At 43.0% G+C, this 23,095-nt stretch overlaps 1 protein-coding gene and 1 pseudogene across 1 annotated transcript in view; one reads left to right on the top strand and one right to left on the bottom strand.

Annotated features, from left to right (window-relative positions):
- The window catches only part of LOC124613600 (neuroendocrine convertase 2), a 1,535,239-nt gene that overhangs the window by 1,055,464 nt on the left and 456,680 nt on the right, over positions 1–23,095 (top strand). The gene's annotated exons all lie outside the window — the stretch shown is intronic.
- On the bottom strand, positions 12,859–12,976 carry LOC124614216 (annotated as a pseudogene).

Here is a 23,095-nt window from a genome sequence, read left to right as displayed (position 1 = left end):
ACTACTTTGAACATTAGTAAATTCATTACTCGGCGGCGCTGATAAGCTACGCTCGTCATCACTATTATTTCTCAGTTTAGTTTGGAGCCTAGTGTTACGTTTTTCACACGCCATTATTGTCACAGTATTTCACACGACAACACAGAAAAACACAATTTGAAGATCAAAAATAAGAGAACACATTAACATAGCACTGAAAATAATATCTAGTTAATTGCAAGCGCAGCTGCGAAATACTTGGTGCAAATCTACATGCATGCCACAACTGTTTTACTATACAACAATGAAAGACTGCAACTACAAAGGAAATTCTCTCTACAATTACGCGCTAGCAATAAACAAAAGCTACACTAAATACACAAACTACAAGAAAAAATCAGAAGATTCCAGTGAGGTATCCTGGCAGGGTCGCCATATGAAACGTCCCCTTAATACGATTATACAGGACTGTCCTTAAACTGACATACAATATTTTTAGCGCAACGCAATCTGACTTTCAAAATTCCCTACAAAAGAATGGCCTTGGCTAACATTAAACTATACCTTTCACAAATCACTTACCTCACAAAAATCTTCGCTGCTCAAGCTACTGCAATACAGTGAGCGCCACTACTGCCAGCTAAATAAAAGATTCAAACTATGGAAGGCACTAACTACTGATAGGGATAGTTAGCAAATGAAAGATATTAATAGAGAACGAACAATGTATTTACCTTGATATCATCACAAGTCATAATATATATATCAGTTCATGACAAATTACAAACCTCCGCCATCTCTCTCCCCACATCCACCACTGCTGGCGGCTCACCTCCAACTGCGCAACGCTACGCGCTGTTCACAGCCAGCTGCCGCTGCCCAACACTACAATGGCAGACAACAATGCAAACTAGCCACAGACTGCACACAGCACAGCCAGTGATTTTCATATTGAGCGCTACGTAACGTTGCCAATAAGAAAACATAAATAGCCTACTTACATAGAGAAAACATAAACAGCCTACTTATATAGAGAAAACATAAACAGCCTACTTACATAGAGAAAACATAAACAGCCTACTTATATAGAGAAAACATAAACAGCCTACTTACAAAACCTCTGTTCATGACTCAGCCTGTTGATTCGTTCAACGAGTATTTGAGGCAGTTCTTATGCTCACCATGAGCGGTCAGCAGAAACTTGGAGTCAGAATCTTCTGTACATTCCCGAGAGTGGCATGAGGCATGCTTTGCGAGGAGTGTGTAGAAAAGTTCTCGACAGAGCATTGCAGCCGCGTGCCCGAGCCACATGGTGTTCACGCGGCTATGTTGTGCGAGAGAGAAAGCACAAATCAGCTTCGCGTAGACTCGCGGAAGTTGCCGAAGATGACTGACACTACCTCGCCTAAAGCCCATTTTACACGAGCGACGTTTGGTCAAAATCGACAACTCTTAGCTGCGTGCACCTTTCGTGCCTGCGCGTAAATCAACGACCAACCACAGTGTGTCTCTGTGGCGTCAGTGATCTATAGATTGTGCTGGGTGCGGAGTTGTTTGTTTTCAGAGCATTCTGTACACTGCGAATGTACAGAAACAGGGGCTATGGCGGCGTCTGCTAACATAGGAAGTTACCCTGTTCTAGCCAGAATCATTCCTATTATATTTTTTTATTTAATTTTATCCACTTTTTGCAGCTTAAAACGTGACTGTATTCAAAACATTGGTGGTATGAATTAAACAACGCCTTCAGTGACAACTTTTTCATGTTTTATTAACTACACGATGCATTTCGGACCCTTTGGGTCCACCGTTAGGTGTGATTTGTCTTCATAGATTTTTTATTTCTTCTCCTGAATGAGGTGAAATGCATGTTCCTGTTACGAAAAGGCTATGTATTTCGTAAGTCGAAGGCGAAAAACATGTGCAAAATAGTGGAAAATGAACAGTGAAAACTTACCACATAATCCAAAGAAAGCATTTTCAACGTTTTAGTACTGGCAAACATTCTTTTCTCCGTCGTTTTTGTACATGTTACTTCATTCAGGATGCACATTTGCACACAAATGTTTAGAAACACTTCACAAATGTTTTGGTACATGGTGTTGTCTAAGATGAATTTATTCGTAGTGCTAAGGATATAACTATAAACAATTGACATATGTAAGAAATAACTTAAGAATAGGTCTTAAAAATTACTGAAATAACTATGGCTTGCGAAATTTGTTTGTTCATTTACCATAGATTCTGGTTTTCTTGATTTTGTGGAGGTATATCTCCAATTGTTCTAACAGACTTAGGGTCTCACCATTGGGGTCGTTATGTAGTATTACCAAATTGTTTTCTAGCTGTTGATGACATGTTTGTTTTCCAACATTTCTCCTGTGATATAAATCGAATTGTTCTTTTGTGTCTTTTCAACCTTTATTGTGTTGTTTGGTTTGTTTTCGTGATACACTGTAAAACTACATAAGGTCTTGTTATCTTTTCCTCCTGGTGTGCTCCTACAAGCCGGCCGGAGTGGCCGAGCGGTTCTAGGCGCTACAGTTTGGAACCGCGTGACCACTACGGTCGCAGGTTCGAATCCTGCCTCGGGCATGCATGTGTGTGATGTCCTTAGGCTAGTTAGGTTTAAGTAGTTCTAAGTTCTAGGGGACTGATGACCTCAGAAGTTAAGTCCCATAGTGCTCAGAGCCATTTGAACCATATTTTTTTGCTCCTACAAGAGACGAAATATTTGAAAGCAGAAATGTATTTATGTTTTACAGACAAAAATCCTGCACTATGTATAAATAGGAAGATAAACAGATAAGTCTTTCAATGAAAATAATTTCAACAATGAAAAAGTCAGAATTATTTTACGAGAAAAATAATTTTTGGTGTTATTTGACACTTAGCGAGATAACAATACACGAAGCATAAACCAAAAGGGTGCTATATACTGCTTACTATGTATTTCATGTGTATGCAAGTACTTATATTCTCGAGTAAGTAAATGTATATGTTCTGAAATGTTTGGATGACACTTTTCCTATTCTTTCACATCTCAGAACGTAACATTTACACCACACGCCCCTTACAAGAATATATAGCATCACTTCAGCTCTGGTCATCAATAAACTAAATTACTGCTTGTTTCTACATTTTTTTTACCGCATCTCGACGTTTCTGCGGAAAAGATAGTCCCTCATAACGTCACTTTCACCGTTCAGATGCCAAAGCGCACAAGAGATAGATCTCGCCACACAGAAAATTTTGGCGCTGACGTGTAAACGAAAATGACCACTCGAAACCGAGGATACCCGGTTTAGGAATAAAACGCCAGAGCGCTACAGTAGACTTACTTGTCTCGAGTAGTCAGTTGAGCCAAAAAGTCGATCGTGTAAAAGGGTGTTAACGACAGTCGCGTCTACGGCTTGCATCGTCCCCCTGAAAGTCATACGGATGAGTAAATGCTGTGAAGTTAACAGTGTAGGCAGGCTCGATGCTCTTATTTTACTCGTCAGTCATAGCTACGAGGGCGATCAATAAGTAGTGCAACACTCTTTTTCTAAAAGCAGATTGGTTTTATTCAGGATTCCAATACACCATTTTATTCCCTTCTCTTTTGACTATAAAATGGTTCAAATGGCTCTGAGCACTATGGGACTTAACATCTGCGGTCATCAGTCCCCTAGAACTTAGAACTAGTTAAACCTAATTACCCTAAGGACATCACACACATCCATGCCCGAGGCAGGATTCGAACTTGCGACCGTAGCAGTCGCGCGGTTCCGGACTGAGCGCCTAGAACCGCTAGACCACCGCGGCCGGCTTTTGACTATAAAACCCTATTTTTCCAACATTATCTCCGTTCAACAAGACAGTCGCACCCCCTCTTACTTGGAGGGCCTGTGTGCCCGCATGATGCCATACCATTGGTTGACGTCGGAACCAACGTCTTGCTGCATCAGCAACCTCCCCATCATCCAGGTACTGCTTCCCGCGGAGCACATCCTTCATTGGGGAAAACAGATGGTAGTCGGAAGGTGCGAAATCTTTGTTGCGGGGTGGATGAGGAAGAACAGTCTAATGAAGTTTTATGAGCTCCTCTCGGGTGCACAGACATGGATGTCGAACACGCTGAAGTCGTTTCTTCAGTTTCCTGGGGGTAACACAAAACGCTTCAGAGTTGATCGTTGCACCATGAGGGAGGACATATAACAAAATAGCCCCTTCAGAGTCCCAGAAGATCATCATTATGACTTTTCTGGCGAAGTGTGAGGCTTTGAACTTTTTCTTCGGAGAAAGGTTGATGTGGCGCCACTCCACGGATTGCATTTTGTTTCCGATTAGAACCGATGAGCCCATACTTCATTACGTGTAACCATGTTGGACAAAAATTCGCCATGATCAGTTTCGTAACGGGCAAGCAATTCGCACAGGTGGTCATTCGTTGCTACTTAAGGTCCTCTGGTAGGCGGCCAGGAACCCAGCGGGCACACAACTTTGAGTGCCCCAACTAGGGGCGAGAGTGTCAGCACTACGAACAGAAACGTCCAGTTCAGCAGCGAGATGTCTAATTGTGATCTATCCATCTCCTCGAATGAGAGTGTCAACACGTCCCAATATTTCAGGACTCACAGCTGTGTGCAGCCGGCCGGGACGGGGAAGTCGCCCAGATCTGCACGACCTTGTTACGATGATGACATATGGCTCACCCATCTACATCTACATCTTCGTGATTACTCTGCTATTCACAATAAAGTGCCTGAATGAGGGTTCAATGAACCACCTTCACGCTGTCTCTCTACCGTTCCATTCTCGACCGGCACGCAGGAAAAACTAGCACTTAAATTTTTCCGTGCGAGCCCTGATTTCTCATATTTTATCGTGATGATCTTTTCTTCCCTACGTAGGTGGCTGCCAACAGAATGTTTTCGCAATCGGAGGAGAAAACTGGTGATTGAAATTTCATAAGAAGATCCCGTCGCAATGAAAAACGCCTTTGTTTTAATGATTGCCACTCCAATTCACGTTTTATGTCTGTGACACTATCTCCCCTATTTCGCTATAATACAAAACGAGCTGCCCTTCTTGTACTTTTTCGATGTCATACGTCAGTCCTACCTACCTGATGCGGATCCCACACCGCACAGCAGTACTCCAGAATAGGGCGGACAAGCTTAGTGTAAGCAGCCTCTTTGGTAGACCTGTTGCACCTTCCAAGTGTTCTGCCAATGAATCGCAGTCTTTGGTTTGCTTTACCCACAATATTATCTATGTGATCGTTCCAATTTAGGTTATTTGTAATTGTAATCCCAAAGTATTTGGTTGAATTTACAGCCCTCAGATTTGTGTGACTTATCGCGTAATCAAAATTTAGCTGATTTCTTTTAGTACTCATGTGAATAACTTCACACTTTTCTTTATTCAGGGTCAATTACCACTTTTCGCACCATACATATATCGTATCTAAATCATTTTGCAAGTCGTTTTGATCATCTGATGACTTTACAAGACGGTAAATGACAGCATCATCTGCAAACAATGTAAGACGGCTACTCAGATTGTCTCCTATGTCGTTAATATAGATCAGGAACAATAGAGGGCTTCCTTGGGGAATGGCTCAGCAGACATTTGTTCACTGCCAGGTCTCCGTAGACATTCCGCAAGCGCATCTTAATATCTGCCGTGCCCTTGTTTCCAGCCATAAATAGCTCAATGTCTCAGTTCCTGCTTGGAAGGCATCTCCGTTACAGATGCCGTTTTGAAGAGTACGTATAGCGCCACTTCATATCGGAAGATTATGAAGTTATAGGGACTGAAGTGCAAATAATCCGCAATGACCCACAGCAAATTCTGCTTTTTTTCAACCGAAATTTGCCGAAAAAAAGAGTTGAATTACGTAATGAACGCCCTCGTTACTGTTGTGCCGCCTTAGCCATATGGAAGGAGAAACCAGCCAGTTGATCAGCTACCGGTGAGTGATCGCCCTCCTGAATGCCAACGAGACCTAACCGCGTGGGTAGCAAGTAATGGGGAACGACGGCCGCAGCTCACTCGGCTTTGCCAGGCAGATGCATTGCTTACACCCGCTGTCACTGTGTGCCCCTGGTTTGATCCTCAGGGATTATTTCTGGACTTCTTTCCGAGAGATACGCAGTCGTGAACGGCGATTACTACGTTTCACTGCTTAGAGTCGTAGTTCACAGTTGAAAACATGTCATTTGGATTTGGTTTGCATGATTAACTTATTTGCTGGGACAACTAAAACAGTAACTGTTTTTAATTTCTCTCCTACTAATTGTTTGCCAGTCATTCATATTTCATATTTACTAGTCAGTGTAAGATTTTTATGTACAAGTTTTGGCCGGTCTTTTAAAACTAATGATAACCTAATTCAAAAGCTATATAGTGCATTTAGTAAATTTCACAGTTTCTGTTGATTACAACCTGAGCTTATATAGTTTTAACGAAAGATATATGACGACGAGCTGAAAAGTAATGCCTCCGAATTTCTTATGACAAAACTCTTGAAACTTTTCAAAGTAAACAAACTTCATTAATAGTCTACTTATTCGTTCTTCATGTTTACATATTTATTTTTCAACATAGTCGCCCTGGTGACACACATTTCTGCCTACGGGAGACCAGTTTGTTGATACCTTCACTGTAGAGTCTTTGACTTTGTTGGCCGAGCCATAACCTCACCTCTGTTTGCACCGCCTCATCACTATCAAAGTGCAGTCCTTCAAGGGGTTCTTTAATCTCTGGAAACACTCCAAGCTCTGTTGAGTGTAGCGTCGCCGTTTCCTTCATTACGAGCACGACGCACATTGGTGATGTCGGTAACAACGGTTACACTGCACAGCTTTCATTCTTCTACGAATTTCTATTAGTCACTTTTTCTGTTGTTAAAAACTGGGTTACAGCACGCTGTTTCTCTCACACCGACATCGCCATGTTACACGTTGTAATTGTGAGGCCTCTAGCTGCAGACGGTTGCAATTTGAGTCCGCGAAGCAAGCATGTGGACCGAGTAACGTGCATGACATGCAATGCCTCAACCGATATTGAGAACAGAATATTCGGAGGCTTTACTTTTCAGCAGGTCCTTGTACTTTTAATTTCTACAGCAGTATATACCTTTTACCTACTGTTACTGTAACATGGTAATATTGTTTGTTCCAGGTGAGTGGCAAGACCATCTGGAGAGCTGCGAGTAGTGAAAATAGCCTGTCGGTTAAGAAAGGTAGAGTGATACATCTCTCAACTACCCTAAAGTAACACACAACGATGAATTTTCACTAGTGTGTGAATTTTTCTGCGATATTAACACTGTCACGAAAAAATTCAAGGGTTTAGGGTCAGTAAACAAAGGTATAGCCTGATAAAGTGCAGAATTGTCACGGTTATTCGGTATTCTGGGATGCATTTCCTTCCATGCGTGTGTGCGTTTCTGGAGGTTTCTGAAATGTTTTGATAAACGGCTTTCTGGATCCCTATTTTCATACCACAAGCACAACATAAAACCTATCAAAGTACCTTGGACATGGTTATTCGTTTTGCAGACGAGATGGAATGTTAGCATAACTAAGGTGACGCTGTGGCGTCTGGGGTGGAAGAAATGGCTGCGGGGTCGGGGGGGAGGGACGACCGCAGACGAAAACTTCAGATTTACGACGAATAGAGACTGCACAGGTTCAGACTTAGGTAACTAGAGGAGGAGACGGCGTCTTTAGTAATTTTAAATCAGTTACGTCTGCCTCTTTCCTAGTATACTAAGTCTTTAAGGGAATGTTCCGTAATAGCATCCAACAAATACTCCAGGAAAAAAGGAACTCTATCCATAACCATACCCATATTATCTACTGTCACTTAAAATAATGCTCTCCCTCTTTACTTAAGTTGATGGCGGACTTTACAACATGATCGGTCCTACTTTATCTTCCACTTAGGAAACCTACACGAAATTATCAGCTTGTGGACGTCCATCTCACCTTAGTCAGGGCGGTGTACCCTTTCTTCCACCGTTGCGGGCGATGCGCATTGTTTTAGTCGTCCTTGAGGAGTCGGTCGAGTCTGAGGCCACAGTATGGACTCGAGGGTCGTCGTCATGTTGATTTCATGAATGTGGACGTAATTAGTTAACAGCAAATGATTTAAACAATCTCACGTTGATTACTACAAATGCCTGCAAGAATCTGGTAATCGAAGGTATAATTAACAAATACCGACTGATATTTGACAATGAACTCCAAAATCGGGGTCAAACCTGACTTGAACCGTTGTTATTCAATACTTTCCCAATCATTAATAGTAAAATTCGGGATAACGGTGGTGATAACCGTTACAATCGAGTACCACCAATGATTGTGAGTTCTACTGATAGTTAAACATTCCGATTAAATTGTGATAACAGTTTGGTTAGTTGTAGAGGGCTTACAATGCAACAATGCAAGCTACATATCAGTGTTAAGCAAGGTTTTTTTTTGGTAGAACTAATAACTGGTCCTGGGACTTAAAAATTCCTGAAGAAATCGTGTATACTATAATTACAGGGGGCGCAACCGCACAATAAACTCAGATTCCGTGTGGGTAATTGTGGGCTGAATCACTGGTGTTTTTCTCTCTTTGCGCAAACAAATCAAATCAAGGTCTTAAAATCCACTTTCTGAGGACGCATTTATGAAAACCTAAGCCATCTAACATCGATCCGCGTCAACTAGTGTAGCTTCCGGCCTAATTTCTCTTCAGACGACCAGTTCGTACTCGTTATCTACACCTTACCCCATGAACTTAAATCTGTCCTTCACCTTCTCCAGTCACATTTTCCAACTACAAACCTCTGCACACCCATATATTACACCCACTTAATTGCATCCTGTTGTGGTGTAACAAGCTAGTTACGCCACACTGAGAAGGGAGCCGAAAGGCACGCGTACACACACGCCGACTGGCGTCAAGTCTGGAACAGGATACGTTATGACTGCTATCAAGAAAATACGTAGCTTTGGAATATACTTAACTTTATTCTTTGTTGGTTTACAACGTTCTTCTTGAGACATTTATACGATAACTCTCAAACTCGGTAAGGCTAATGGCGCCTTGCTAGGTCGTAGCCATGGACTTAGCAGAAGGCTATTCTAACTGTCTCTCGGCAAATGAGAGGAAGGCTTCGTCCGTATTGTCGCTAGCAATGTCGTCCGTACAACTGGGGCGAGTGCTCGTCCGTATCTCGAGACCTGCCTTGTGGTGGCGCTAGGTCTGCGATCACACAGTGGCGACACGCGGGTCCGACATGTACTAACTGGACCGCGGCCGATTTAAGCTACCACCTAGCAAGTGTGGTGTCTGGCGGTGACACCACACATCCTTTCTAAACAATCTCTCATCCTATCTAACTATATAAAGGATCAAATACCGCATCTTGCAGCTTTAACAGAACATTACTTTCATATTTCATGGCTCTTCTTGTCCCCACTTTTCTTATTCCCTAGCGAGAACTGCGCCCCTATACACATCTCCTTTTGGGTATCTTTTGGATAGCCTGTTTTAGCTGCCTCACGGTACGTAAAAGAAAAAGAATGATTCCGTTAGCATAATAATTATCAGGTCATGTCTGACAGAAGTCAGAGTTGATGTTGCGAAAGTATACCATTATACTGGTTTGCAACGAACCTTTCTCTGTAGCATGATTTAAAACACTTCGTTGATTTTTGTGGGTAAATTACGTGTGATATGATCCTGCAAGGGCAGTACTTTTTTGACAATACTGCTGCTATAGTCGTAAAGCATTTATCACGCAGAAACTTTACTCAGGAAGAGAACCCGTGTTATGGTACGGAGAGTCACTAACAAAGAAAAATTTACTTGCACGAAAATATTGGTGAATTATTGCGCCAGAAGACTGGTGGTTAAAATGCTGCGTAGCTACTCTTCCGTTAGCAGTGAAAGAATTTCTACTTTTTCTTTAGGTACAGAATTGCTAGTATTTCTTCTCTGGAAAATAGCAAACGGTGAGAATATTTTAGATTAAAATCCAACATTTTCAGGGAATTGTGTGGCAAATTTAAGTTCAATAGAAACAGTCTGAATATTTTGCACTAAACCTCTGTAGAGTTTAACTTAGTCCATTACTGTTAATGGTGCTTCAGTGACTGTGTTGTTTTAGTAAAATTGTTAACCAGTAGTAATAAAACATTCTGTATATCTGTACAACTTCAGAAAACCTATGGTTGTAAAAACACTATGAAGAAGTTTCGGCCTTCGCTGCAATGTAACGAGTACCCTACTCACCTAATAGCCGCCGGTCATTTGCAAGGCTGCCCACCAAGCACACACACACACACACTGTGAATTAACACTGAAAACATAAAGCTTAATGACGGACTGAAGCACTGCACAGTAGTCTGAATTCTGTAATCAGAAGCCAACGCGTGTGCACTTAATCATACACCTTTAGAGGAAACGAATCTCCATCCAGCCCGGAATCTATTGTTTCTCCATATCGTAGGAGCAGTGTTGAGGTAAAATATTTTTCTGGTTGCAATCATCTTTCCTAAACTCTTCAGCAGTTACGTCTATATGAACTTTCCAATATCACAGTCTGAAAAGCAAAGCAAGAAATTTTGCATGGTTCTGTTACAGGCGCTTGTGATAACTAAACAGCGATACCAATAAGCAACCCAGTAGACTATCTTATAAAAATATTTATTATTTACATTCAGGTTCTTCAGTGATCTGTTTGGTCCAAGAAAAAATTTAAAAAAAATGAAAAAAGGAAAAAACACTACGCCATTTCATGGCATCACTGTTTGGGCTAAACGGTGACGGGACACCTCATCTTGTGCACACTGGTTCTGTTGAACAGTGCTAATGTAGACGCTGGATAAATATTTAATAGTCATTAGATGTAAGGCAACCGCTTTATTAACGCGTTTCGAAAACACTCATCTCCAGAATATCAAGATGAGTGTTTTCGAAACGATCAACAAAGAAGCTGCCTTACACATAGTGACTACTAAACATTTATTCGGGGTCCATATCACCACATTTCAATATTTCAAATTTCATAAAATGGGAGCATATCTCTTGTATGAGTACATATCACACTTTGAAACTAAAAGACGTTACTTCCTCTCCAAGCAGATAAAGGTTTCCCAACAGATGCCTTAGGAAGTAATACTTTTACAAGAATTAACATATATTCTTGTATAGAGAAACATATTATATGATAGAAATATGCAATGAGAAAGAAATAGAACAATTTAGCAATTGACGACGAGATGGCGGTGATATTCGAACAGTACAAAGTGCTAAATAACCCTAAAGCACTCAGATAAGACCACAGGGTTCGTACGCCGCCGGACTTCCAAACAGAGAAGTATGTGATATGGATTGAGATCTCACCGCTGCCTCAGGAGTCACAAACTTCCAATTACATTTTGTGTAGTCAGGTTGAAGTGGCGGACCTTTTGATCAACATCATTCCAGTGCTATTTTCCTCACTCAAAGGCGCCATCAGAATACGCCAGTATCGTACCTACTGAACTAAATACTGAAGTGTAGAGACCACTATACAAAGCAAAGCCGCAACCTGTGGCGTCACAGCCACCATGTTAAGTCTGGACAAGCTGTCAGATTGTTCTCTTATACAGAAGAAATAGAGCTGGGGAACGGAGAACCATTAGCGGGATCAAAGCACAGACACAAACTTTTGAGAAAAATAGATGTTTGTGAAAATCAAATTTGTAGGAAAACCACAAACCTCATACGTTTGATTTGGTTAAAAAATGAGTCACTACCACCCTGTATTTCTTCCAAAAAATAATGCATTTATTTTATGTAATGAAGTTTTAATCAATATTTAGGGTCATTATTATTAATGTTAAGCCACAAAATTTTAGTGGCAATTGTGCCTTTTTGACTGTTGCGTGGTTTGTAATGCGAACCTAGAATCAGAACGTAGAAGCTATAACCTGTCCCTAGACTTCATGGTCCTCGTTATCAGTTTCACTAACATATTCTCTCGTTTGAGGTTCAGATTGAACTGTCTCTTCGCTTAAAGCATGAAAGCTAGTAGTTTTGATAAGTCTGTGTGTTTCAGTGTTTATATGTGCCTTCGACTTATGTATCTGGGCACTACTTTCTAAGACACCTAAAAAATACGTGGAAAATGAAAAAATTTTCTTGAAGAAGACAGTGGTCTCCGACGACTCCAACGAAGAATATGTTACTTTAAACCACAGTTCATGCAAACTTGTTGACAAATTCATCATTGTAAAATTTCCGAAATGAAACGTACATTTTTAGCACGAACATCGACTTTTGATTTGGTAATGAGCTGGGTAATACTCCAAATGGTTCCTAAATCCTCAGCGAGAAAATTAGACTGGAATGCTGAAACCATGGAACGTGGGGTAGTGGGCGTCAGTGAAATCAGTGAGCGTTCCTACAGCAGTGAAAATTGCTGCTTTGGACCCATATGGGTGGGAATACCAGCGAAATCTTTGAGGCAACTTCTCGTAGATGTTGATATATACAGCGAAGGAGTAAAGGGTTGTCAAAGCTGGTTCACTGTAAGATCAACAGACGAAGAAGTTTGCATACAAATTACAATCTCAAAATCGACGACGATGTGCTTTAGGTTTATGCCCTCAGCTCGTAACTACTATAAAACTAAAACCAAACTCCTCCCACAGAGGCCATGAAGGCCCAACGGTACTGACCGGCCGCCGTGTCATCCTCAGCTCATAGGCGTCACTGGATGCGGATATGGAGGGGCATGTGGTCAGCACACCGCTCTCCCGGCCGAATGTCAGTTTCCGAGACCGGAGCCGCTACTGCTCAATCAAGTAGCTCCTCAGTTTGCCTCACAAGGGCTGAGTGCACTCCGCTTGTCAACAGCGCTCGGCAGACCGGGTGGTCACCCATCCAAGTGCTAGCCCAGCCCGACAGTGCTTAACTTCGGTGATCTGACGTGAACCGGTGTTATCACTGCGGCAAGACCGTTGGCCCTCACTACGATAAGCGTTCAATAAAGAGCAACTGGTTTTTTTTCTGAAAGCGGGTAGGTTTTATTCAGGATTCCAATAAACCATATTGTTTCCCACTCCTTCGGCTTTTCAACATAATGTCCGGTCGATTCGACGGCCTTACGCCACCTCAGTGAGAGCTCCTGTATGCGCACATGGTAGCCCTATGCAGGTCGTCGTCGGAGCCAACGACTTGCTGCGTCAGTAGCCTCGTCGGCCACGCACTGCTTCCCGCGGAGTACATCGTTCATTGGGCGAAACAGATGAAAGTCGGAAGATACGAGATCAAGGCGGTAGGGTGTGTAATATCTCTTCATATTCGATGAATTATTCTGATACAATTCTGCCCTTGAATGACGTTTACTAATTTTCTATCTTCATACTCACAGAATCCATGCGCAAAGTAGTTTCATACAATAGATATGCAATGAGCGCATAATTATTGTAGTATTCTCCCTGGTGGTTGTTAGAAAAAGCTTCCGAGATTGTCTTCGTGCCGATTAGCCTGAGCTCTGTTTGAAAAATTGTAATCTGAATATTGAGATTTATGACAAAAGATAACTGATACGAAATTGTACGATTAAAAAGGAAATATATACAGGGTGTTACAAAAAAGTACGGCCAAACTTTCAGGAAACATTCCTCAAACGCAAATAAAGAAAAGATGTTATGTGGACATGTGTCCGGAAACGCTTAATTTCCATGTTAGAGCTCGCTTTAGTTTCGTCAGTATGTACTGTACTTCCTCGATTCACCGCCAGTTGGCCCAATTGAAGGAAGGTAATGCTGACTTCGGTGCTTGTGTTGACATGTGAACGTTTGGGCAGGCATTGTTGGTGATGTCTTGAATGGACCCCATGTTCTTCCATCTACGCTCAATGGAGCACGTTATCATGATTTCTTACGGGATACTCTACTTGTGCTGCTAGAAGATGTGCACATGTGCCTTTGCAAGTACGACACAACATGTGGTTCATGCACTATGGAGCTCCTGCACATTTCAGTCGAAGTGTTCGTACGCTTCTCAACAACAGATTCGGTGACCGATGGATTGGTAGAGGCGGACCAATTCTATGGCCTCCACGCTCTCCTGACCGCAACCCTCTTGCCTTTCATTTATGGGGGCATTTGAAAGCTCTTGTCTACGCAACCCCGGTACCAAATGTAGAGACTCTTCGTGCTCGTATTGTGGACGGCTGTGATACAATACCCCATTCTCCAGGGCTGCATCAGCGCATCAGGGATTCCATGCGACGGAGGGTGGATGCATGTATCCTCGCTAACGGAGGACATTTTGAACATTTCCTGTAACAAAGTGTTTGAGTCACGTTCTGTTGCTGTGTGTTTCCATTCCATGATTAATGTGATTTGAAGAGAAGTAATAAAATGAGCTCTAACATGGAAAGTAAGCGTTGCTGGACACATGTCCACATAACATATTTTCTTTCTCTGTGTGTGAGGTATGTTTCCTGAAATTTTGGCCGTACTTTTTTGTAACACCCTGTGTATGTATATATATATATATATATATATATATATATATATATATATATACACTCCTGGAAATTAAAATAAGAACACCGTGAATTTATTGTCCCAGGAAGGGGAAACTTTATTGACACATTCCTGGGGTCAGATACATCACATGATCACACTGACAGAACCACAGGCACATAAACACAGGCAACAGAGCATGCACAATGTCGGCACTAGTACAGTGTATATCCACCTTTCGCAGCAATGCAGGCTGCTATTCTCCCATGGAGACGATCGTAGAGATGCTGGATGTAGTCCTGTGGAACGGCTTGCCATGCCATTTCCACCTGGCGCCTCAGTTGGACCAGCGTTCGTGCTGGACGTGCAGACCGCGTGAGACGACGCTTCATCCAGTCCCAAACATGCTCAATGGGGGACAGATCCGGAGATCTTGCTGGCCAGGGTAGTTGACTTACACCTTCTAGAGCACGTTGGGTGGCACGGGATACATGCGGACGTGCATTGTCCTGTTGGAACAGCAAGTTCCCTTGCCGGTCTAGGTATGGTAGAACGATGGGTTCGATGACGGTTTGGATGTACCGTGCACTATTCAGTGTCCCCTCGACGATCACCAGTGGTGTACGGGCAGTGTAGGAGATCGCTCCCCACACCATGATGCCGGGTGTTGGCCCTGTGTGCCTCGGTCGTATGCAGTCCTGATTGTGGCGCTCTCCTGCACGGCGCCAAACACGCATACGAACATCATTGGCACCAAGGCAGAAGCGACTCTCATCGCTGAAGACGACACGTCTCCATTCGTCCCTCCATTCACGCCTGTCGCGACACCACTGGAGGCGGGCTGCACGATGTTGGGGCGTGAGCGGAAGACGGCCTAACGGTGTGCGGGACCGTAGCCCAGCTTCATGGAGACGGTTGCGAATGGTCCTCGCTGATACCCCAGGAGCAACAGTGTCTCTAATTTGCTGGGAAGTGGCGTTGCGGTCCCCTACGGCACTGCGTAGGATCCTACGGTCTTGGCGTGCATCCGTGCGTCGCTGCGGTCCGGTCCCAGGTCGACGGGCACGTGCACCTTCCGCCGACCACTGGCGACAACATCGATGTACTGTGGAGACCTCACGCCCCACGTGTTGAGCAATTCGGCGGTACGTCCACCAGGCCTCCCGCATGTCCACTATACGCCCTCGCTCAAAGTCCGTCAACTGCACATACGGTTCACGTCCACGCTGTCGCGGCATGCTACCAGTGTTAAAGACTGCGATGGAGCTCCGTATGCCACGGCAAACTGGCTGACACTGACGGCGGCGGTGCACAAATGCTGCGCAGCTATCGCCATTCGACGGCCAACACCGCGGTTCCTGGTGTGTCCGCTGTGCCGTGCGTGTGATCATTGCTTGTACAGCCCTCTCGCAGTGTCCGGAGCAAGTATGGTGGGTCTGACACACCGGTGTCAATGTGTTCTTTTTTCCATTTCCAGGAGTGTATATATATATATATATATATATATATATATATATTTTGCTCCTTCATACAAAAGGTGTGTATTTGACATTTGAGAATTAATGATTATTCATCGATATATTGCGTAGTTGTTAATCAGAAGGGAACTTCCGAATGACTGGATACGAACCTGCATTTAATAATCCAAGAGCTCCATTACTTCTTCAGGGGTTAAACTTCATCAAAGCCAAAGATCCGCTTGATCTGAGGTTTCCCGATTGATTATACAACGCTCCCAAAATTACGAGGCATTTTATTTGTACAGATTAGCAGACTGCCGCAAAGCACGGGCCTGCAGAGAAGAAGAACCATAGCCTGATTTCATTCTAACAAGTAAAATTTCTGAATCATTTTGAGTGACTGAGTTATGATTGTGTTTCCTATTATGAATGAGTGATTGCTAGAACGAATTGAGAGCTACATAACTACATAGATAGGAGGAAAAATTACAGGTGGATGAGGTAGAACGGTCTAGTGACGTTTTGTGAGGTCTTGTCGAATACGCAGACTTGTCATGGAGAAGAAGTTCGTTTGCATTTTTGTGGCAATGTTTCTCGCTGGATCCGTTTCTTCAGTTTTTTGAGTGTACTTCAGAACTGATCGTCGTACCCTGAGGGAGGACATCAAACAGAACAATCCCTTCGGAGTCCCAGAAGACCGTCGCCATGACCTTTACCGATGAGCCTCATAACGTGCAAGCACCTCAGTACAGATCGTCCTTCGTTGTTCCTTATGGCCTTCTGTTAGACGACAAGGAACCCACCGGACACACGTAGTTCCCCAACTGGTGGGTGAGTGTTGGCGCTACCAGCAAAGACGTCCAGTTGTGCAGCGAGGTGTTTCATTATGGCCCGTCGATCACCTCGAATGAGACCGTCCGCACTTTCTAACATTTCAGGAGTCACGGCTGTCTGCGCCCTGCCGCCAAGCCGGAAGATTGGACGCGTTTGCGCGACCTTGTTGCGATCATGACAGACGCCTCGCCGAACGACTCACCATGCTTTTGTTCTCTTCCGCGTGTCTGCAAGCACCTATGAATATCTGCGATACTCTGGTTTGCGCTAAAAGAAACTCAATGACAACTGTCTGCTTGAAACGCATCTTCATTGCAGATGCAATTTTGAAGTCTACGTAAAACGCCTCTTCCTGTCGGAACGTGATGAAACTGTTACGCTGATGCCAGTGTATTCGAGAATGAGCCACAAAAAATTCCGCATTGTTTCAACCGACGTTGACCGAGATAAAAGTGTGCTGCCTTACCTACTGAATGGCAGTCGTATTTATGGATATTACGAGGGTAATCCCAAAAGTAAGGTCTCCAATTTTTTTATATGTGCAGAACTCTGTTTGTGTGGCAATTGGTAACACTGTTATGAAGAGTGCTTCACGCGCTGTGTGTAAACATGCGCACCCCGCGCTGAGGCGCTCAGTCTTGGCCTGGCAGCCGTTGAGAATGGAGCTCCCGTTGGATGTTACCACCAAGCGCGAAATGTGCGCAGTTATTCGGTTTTTGAGCGCAAAGGGCACTGCGCCGATTGAAATCCATCGCCAATAGACGGACGTGTATGGTGAGTAATGCATGGATGTCAAAAATGTTCGTAAGTGGTGTAGAGAATTTGCAGCTGGTCGGATCGAAATTCATGACGAACAAAGAAGCGAGAGACCGTCAGTCTCTGAGGAGACAGTGTTGAAGGTTGAGCAAAGCATACGTGAAGATCGGTGGATCACCCTGGATCATCTCTGCACGTTGGTTCCTGAGATTTCTAGAAGCACCGCTCACTGAATTTTAACGGAAACATTGAACTACCGGAAGGTGTGCGCAAGATGGGTGCCAAGCATGCTGACTGAGGACCACATGCGGCAACGAGCTGATGCTTCCCGCACGTTTCTTCGCCGCCTTGCAGCCGAACGGGACAACTTTCTGGACTCAATTGTCACGGGCGATGAAACCTGGGGATACCACTTTACACCTGAGTCCAAGCAACAATCACGCCAGTGTCGGCATCCTACTTCGCCAAAGCCGCGGAAATTCAAACAAACACAGTCTGCCAGTGAAGTCATGACATCGTTTTTTGGGATCGAAAAGGGGTATTGTTAGACGACTTTATGCGCACTGGGACCACAATTAACGCTGGCAGGGATTGTGAGAGTCTGAAAAAACTCAAACGAGCAGTTCAGAACCGGAGGAATGTTGAGCAAGGGCGTACATATTCTCCATGTCAACGCTCGCCCACACATCGCTCGGCAAACCGTCGCTGTCGTGCAACAATTTCAGTGGAACATAATCACCCACCCACCCTATAGTCCTGACTTGGCGCCCAGTGACTATCATCTGTTCCCTAGGTTAAAAGAACGTTTGGCCGGAATGTGATTCAGCTCCAACGATGAGGTGAAAGAAGAGGTTCATAACTTTCTGAACAGCATGGCGGCGAGCTGGTATAAATAGGCATACAAAAACTGCCACAGAGTCTACAAAAATGCATCGACAGAAATGGTGATTATGTTGAAAAATAGCTAAATGTTCTAGCTGTAAACTGTCGTAAACCTTTGTAGAAATAAAATGGTCTATGTACAGGGTGATCAAAAAGTCATGATAAATTTGAAAACTGAATAAACCACGGAATAATGAAGACAGAGAGGTAAAAATTGACACACATGCTTGGAATGACATGGGAGTTTTATTAGAACAAAAAAAAAAAAAGAAAATAAACACAAAGTTCACAAAATGTCGACAGATGGCGCTGGACAGCAAAACGTCAGTAACCGCTACCGTGACGGGTGAGAGGTACGCCGATATGTTACAGAATCGCATCATCCCCAGCCTGGCTGATAAACACCTTCTGGAACGAACGATGTTTATGCAGGATAGCGCTCCACTCCATATTGCTAGACGCGTGAAAGATCTCTTGCGCGCGTCGTTTGGTGATGATCGTCTGCTCAGCCGCCACTTTCGTCATGCTTGGCCTCCCAGGACCCCAGACCTCAGTACGTGCGATTATTGGCTTTGGGGTTACCTGAATTCGCAAATGTACCGTGATCGACCGACATCTCTAGAGATGCTGAAAGACAACATCCGACCGCAATGCCTCACCTTAACTCCGGGCATGCTGTACAGTGCTGTTCACAAAATTATTCCTCGACTACAGCTATTGTTGAGGAATGATGGTGGACATATTGAGCATTTCCTGTAAAGATCTTTGTTATGCTAATTATTGCTGCCGGCCGGAGTGGCCGAGCGGTTCTAAGTTCTTCAGTCTGGAACCGCGCGACCGCTCCGGTAGCAGGTTCGAATCCTGCCTCGGGTATGGATGTATGTGATGTCCCTAGGTTGGTTAGGTTGAAGTAATTCTAAGTTTAAGGGAATTGATGACCTAAGATGTTAAGTCCCATAGTTCTCAGAGCTATTTGAACCAATTATTGCTATCCTGATCAGATGAAGAGCCATCTGTCGGACATTTTTGAACTTTTGTATTTTTTTGGTTCTAATAAAACCCTATGTCATTCCAAGCATGTGTGTCAATTTGTACGTCTCTATCTACTTTATTCCGTGATTTATTCAGTTTTCAAATTTATACTGACTTTTTGATCACCTGGTACTTATAAAAAAATAGGAGAACTTACTTTTGGGATTACCATCGTATGTAAGGTTGTCTGGGTTAGTTTGTAGTTCCGTGTTAACACTGCTTTGTGTCTGTTAATACTTCCTCCAAGATCTCCTATGGGTCTCTAATTTTTTTTATGTAAAATGTCATTCAAAGCTCATGGTGGTTGTTCTTTTTAGGTCAACAAAACTGCAACAGGTGCATTTTGTTTAAAAAGACTGTTGGATTCTGTAATGGTACTTGAATTACGCAACCATTACGGCACCTCAACTCAACCTGTCGATACCAGCAATATTCTACTGTGTTTCTGCAAAGTAGTTGACATATTTCTGAGACAACATTCAGATTTGATTTCATTAATGTAGAGGTACTTTGATACATCGATATGTTTGTTGCAATGATATTATTCTTATGTGTATTCTTTCTTTTGTCACTATGACCTTTGACGTACTTGTAACTCTGATTTTTGGGCGCGTAAGCGATTAGTAGTTAGTTAGAGAGTCGGACCTTGAGAAGGTCAAGTCTTGGACGTCATGTTGGAAAGACGCATAACGTAGCCAGCTTATAAAATGTGAACTTTAACACTGAGGAAGATGTTTTCAAGTATGTTTTGTATTTTGAAGTGATGTTTTGTGTGTTACGCGATATTGCAGCAAAAGTAATAAAAAAGAAGTGTAACTTAAATTCGGAGTGTTGATTATTTTTTTTACATCACTATTGTGCTAACTTTGAAAGGTTTAATATTCAAGAATGGTTTGTGAAGCGCATCTACAAAACTTTTGAATATCGCAGAATAAAACCTAGGCTTCTTTGCATCCGAGCTTGGAATCATCACCACCTAGATTTTCGACGATTGAGCCATGATTTTACAGCGAGACCATCGTGGGAAACACGAAAAGATGAGTGCCTAGTTTATTCATTATTACATGAAATGACTTTATTAACTGTGCTCTAATGACACCTGCCACATAATAACTTTGTTGTTGCCCGAAAATGCAGTATTTAGCAGCGTGAACAACACTACAAATCTTTAACAATTTTTGACCTTTGTTGTGGTAGGGTTGTTAGAACTCTTATACTTAAATACTCAAAAAATATCCACAAGAAACCTCCGAATTTTTGTCTGTGGAGTTCCGTGAAAGAGCATCACTCGCGTTTTCGACGTTATTTGGTAAAATGAGTGTGTGCATCTCACTCTCTCTCTATCTCTCTCTATCTCTCTCTCTCTCTCTCTCTCTCTGTCTTTCCTTCTGCGTGCGTGTGTGTGTGTGTGTGTGTGTGTGTGTGTAAGGGGGAGAGCGTGTGTGTTTAGCGAACCGGAGCTAACATATTGTTGGCTGCAAGACCTTGACGCGATTTACGAGCTGGAGGCGGCAGTGTATGAATCCGGGTGGCTTTGGTGGCCTTGGCTGCAGGCCGCAGCCGCTGCAGCGCGCAGGGAAGGAGTAGCACGGTGGCCAGGGGTGAAGGCCCCGACATCGGTGCCGCCGTCGGCCCTGGGAACGCGAATCAAGGCCCGCGCGAGACGGCCAGCTGACGCTATCTGCTGCCCACGCTTTGTTTCACAGATAATCCCATTCCAGCGGGAGGTTCACGACCCATCACGTTTTATGAAAGCCCGGTTTTAATATGAATTTTCCGCCTCTGTGAGCGGCGAGAGATAACTTCATGTTATGTAACAGGCACCGCGCCTGCTGACGCAAATCACCCCTACACAGCCGACGCACTGCGCGAAAACACCACGGTCTCGAATTCCTCTCCTTTCAATGTTCCATAATCTGTCGCGCGCACTCTGATGCAGATAACGCGCTCTCCATAAGCACTATGGCTGGCGTCAACGCAACGTTCCCCATTTCTACCACCGTTGCCTGTTGTATAAGATTAAATTATTCCAGTACTCTATTGGCGACTCGTCATCATTTCTTGGTCAGAGAATTGGAGGGTGCTTCAATATAGATTTTACAAGCACCCAAGTACAAATGTTGGGCTTGTAAATTCTCTAAGTTGTTTGAGTGGCACAAGATAACAAAATATATTCAGTATAACTTACATAATTATTATCCAGCATAATGGACTTTTGTGTTTCGCGTTGTTATTAATTAAAACTTTTTCTTAAGAAAGCGAGTAAAAACCTGGCTAATTCTTCTTTATAGGTTCTCATCCGTTGAAGTTCACGGTGCTCTGTCGCGAAATAACCTGAAAAGTCGTTTTCATCTTTTCTTCATTTGCCAAGATATAATATACAGTGTGACATTTCATCCAGTTCACTTTCGGAAAAGGGACGTCATCTGAGTTGAGGAAATCGGAACTTTGCTGTTGTTATTGAACTGGGGGGGAGGGGGGGGGAGAGGGGCGGTTGTCTTGATACGTTCCATCATCGTTCTAATTGTAGTCGATACTGCTCTCTCGTTTACACAGATAAATCTATGTTCCTTACTGTCCATAACATGTGCAGCAGTAGGATCAGTCCGTGAGGTGTATTGTGTATAATTTGGAATTTATTGGTCTATAAGTGAACTGGACCTACAGTTAATTTGGAAATGTATTAAATCGAGACCCCACTTATGATGTAGAATCTGACATCCTTACCTTCTGTGGATTTACTTCTCTTCTTGTCGTTGATTGTCCGTAGATCCAAGGTTACATTACGTTGACGTGAACTTTAGTATAGGAAACAATATCGTGTCAAACGTCTCCCATAGCTGCTGCTACTGTCGAACTGCCTGTCGTTGTTGAAGTTGATGTTAATATTTTAATGATCTGTGACGTCATTCCTATGGCGTCAAATAAGCCGTACGGGAGTATAACGATGTATGTTACGAATCAAATTCATTTCATGTCATGTCACTTTAAGCTATACTTCGTGCCATTTATAGAGATGATTCAGTGCCTCCAAATGTCATTGGGAGTGCTTCACAAATTGTCATTTCTGTTCGCATGTCAGTCATGTTTATAATTTATTGACTGAAACGTGTTGAAAGTGGGTGAAAAACCTTAAAACATACAAAAGCAAAAGTCATTATAAAAATGCCAAAACAGAAATCAAACCGAATGACACCGTGATGTATATCAAATGATTCTGTTTCGTTACAGGTTTACGAAACTAAAATTGAATTTTGTCTAGACAAAATATTAAAAGAAGTATCGATGTAGGTATATCAGTGTATTAATTAATAGTAATTAAAACTACCCTTTTAAAGAAAACTAGTATTGATTTTTTTCTTTGATTGAAAGGCATCAGTTAATCCAAACGGCTTTTCTAAAAAACATCAAAATTAAGATGATTTCGTGTAGTGACTGAGTCATGAGGGGCGGCCAGAAAAATCATAAAATCGTCTAAGTACGAATATTTGCAGTAGGCATTGTAACCTAGGTTGAGATATTCAGCGCCAGGAGATGATGCCAACAGCTTTCAACAGTTCGGTATGTTGCCATATGCAATGAAAAATCGCTGATGTCATGCTCGCGGATTGTGAATTGGACGCAATAGGCGATGTAGCCACG

This window comes from Schistocerca americana, chromosome 4 (genome assembly GCF_021461395.2).
Source record: "Schistocerca americana isolate TAMUIC-IGC-003095 chromosome 4, iqSchAmer2.1, whole genome shotgun sequence".
NCBI classification, from domain to species: Eukaryota; Metazoa; Arthropoda; class Insecta; order Orthoptera; family Acrididae; genus Schistocerca; species Schistocerca americana.
This window is presented reverse-complemented; position numbering and strand designations above follow the sequence as displayed.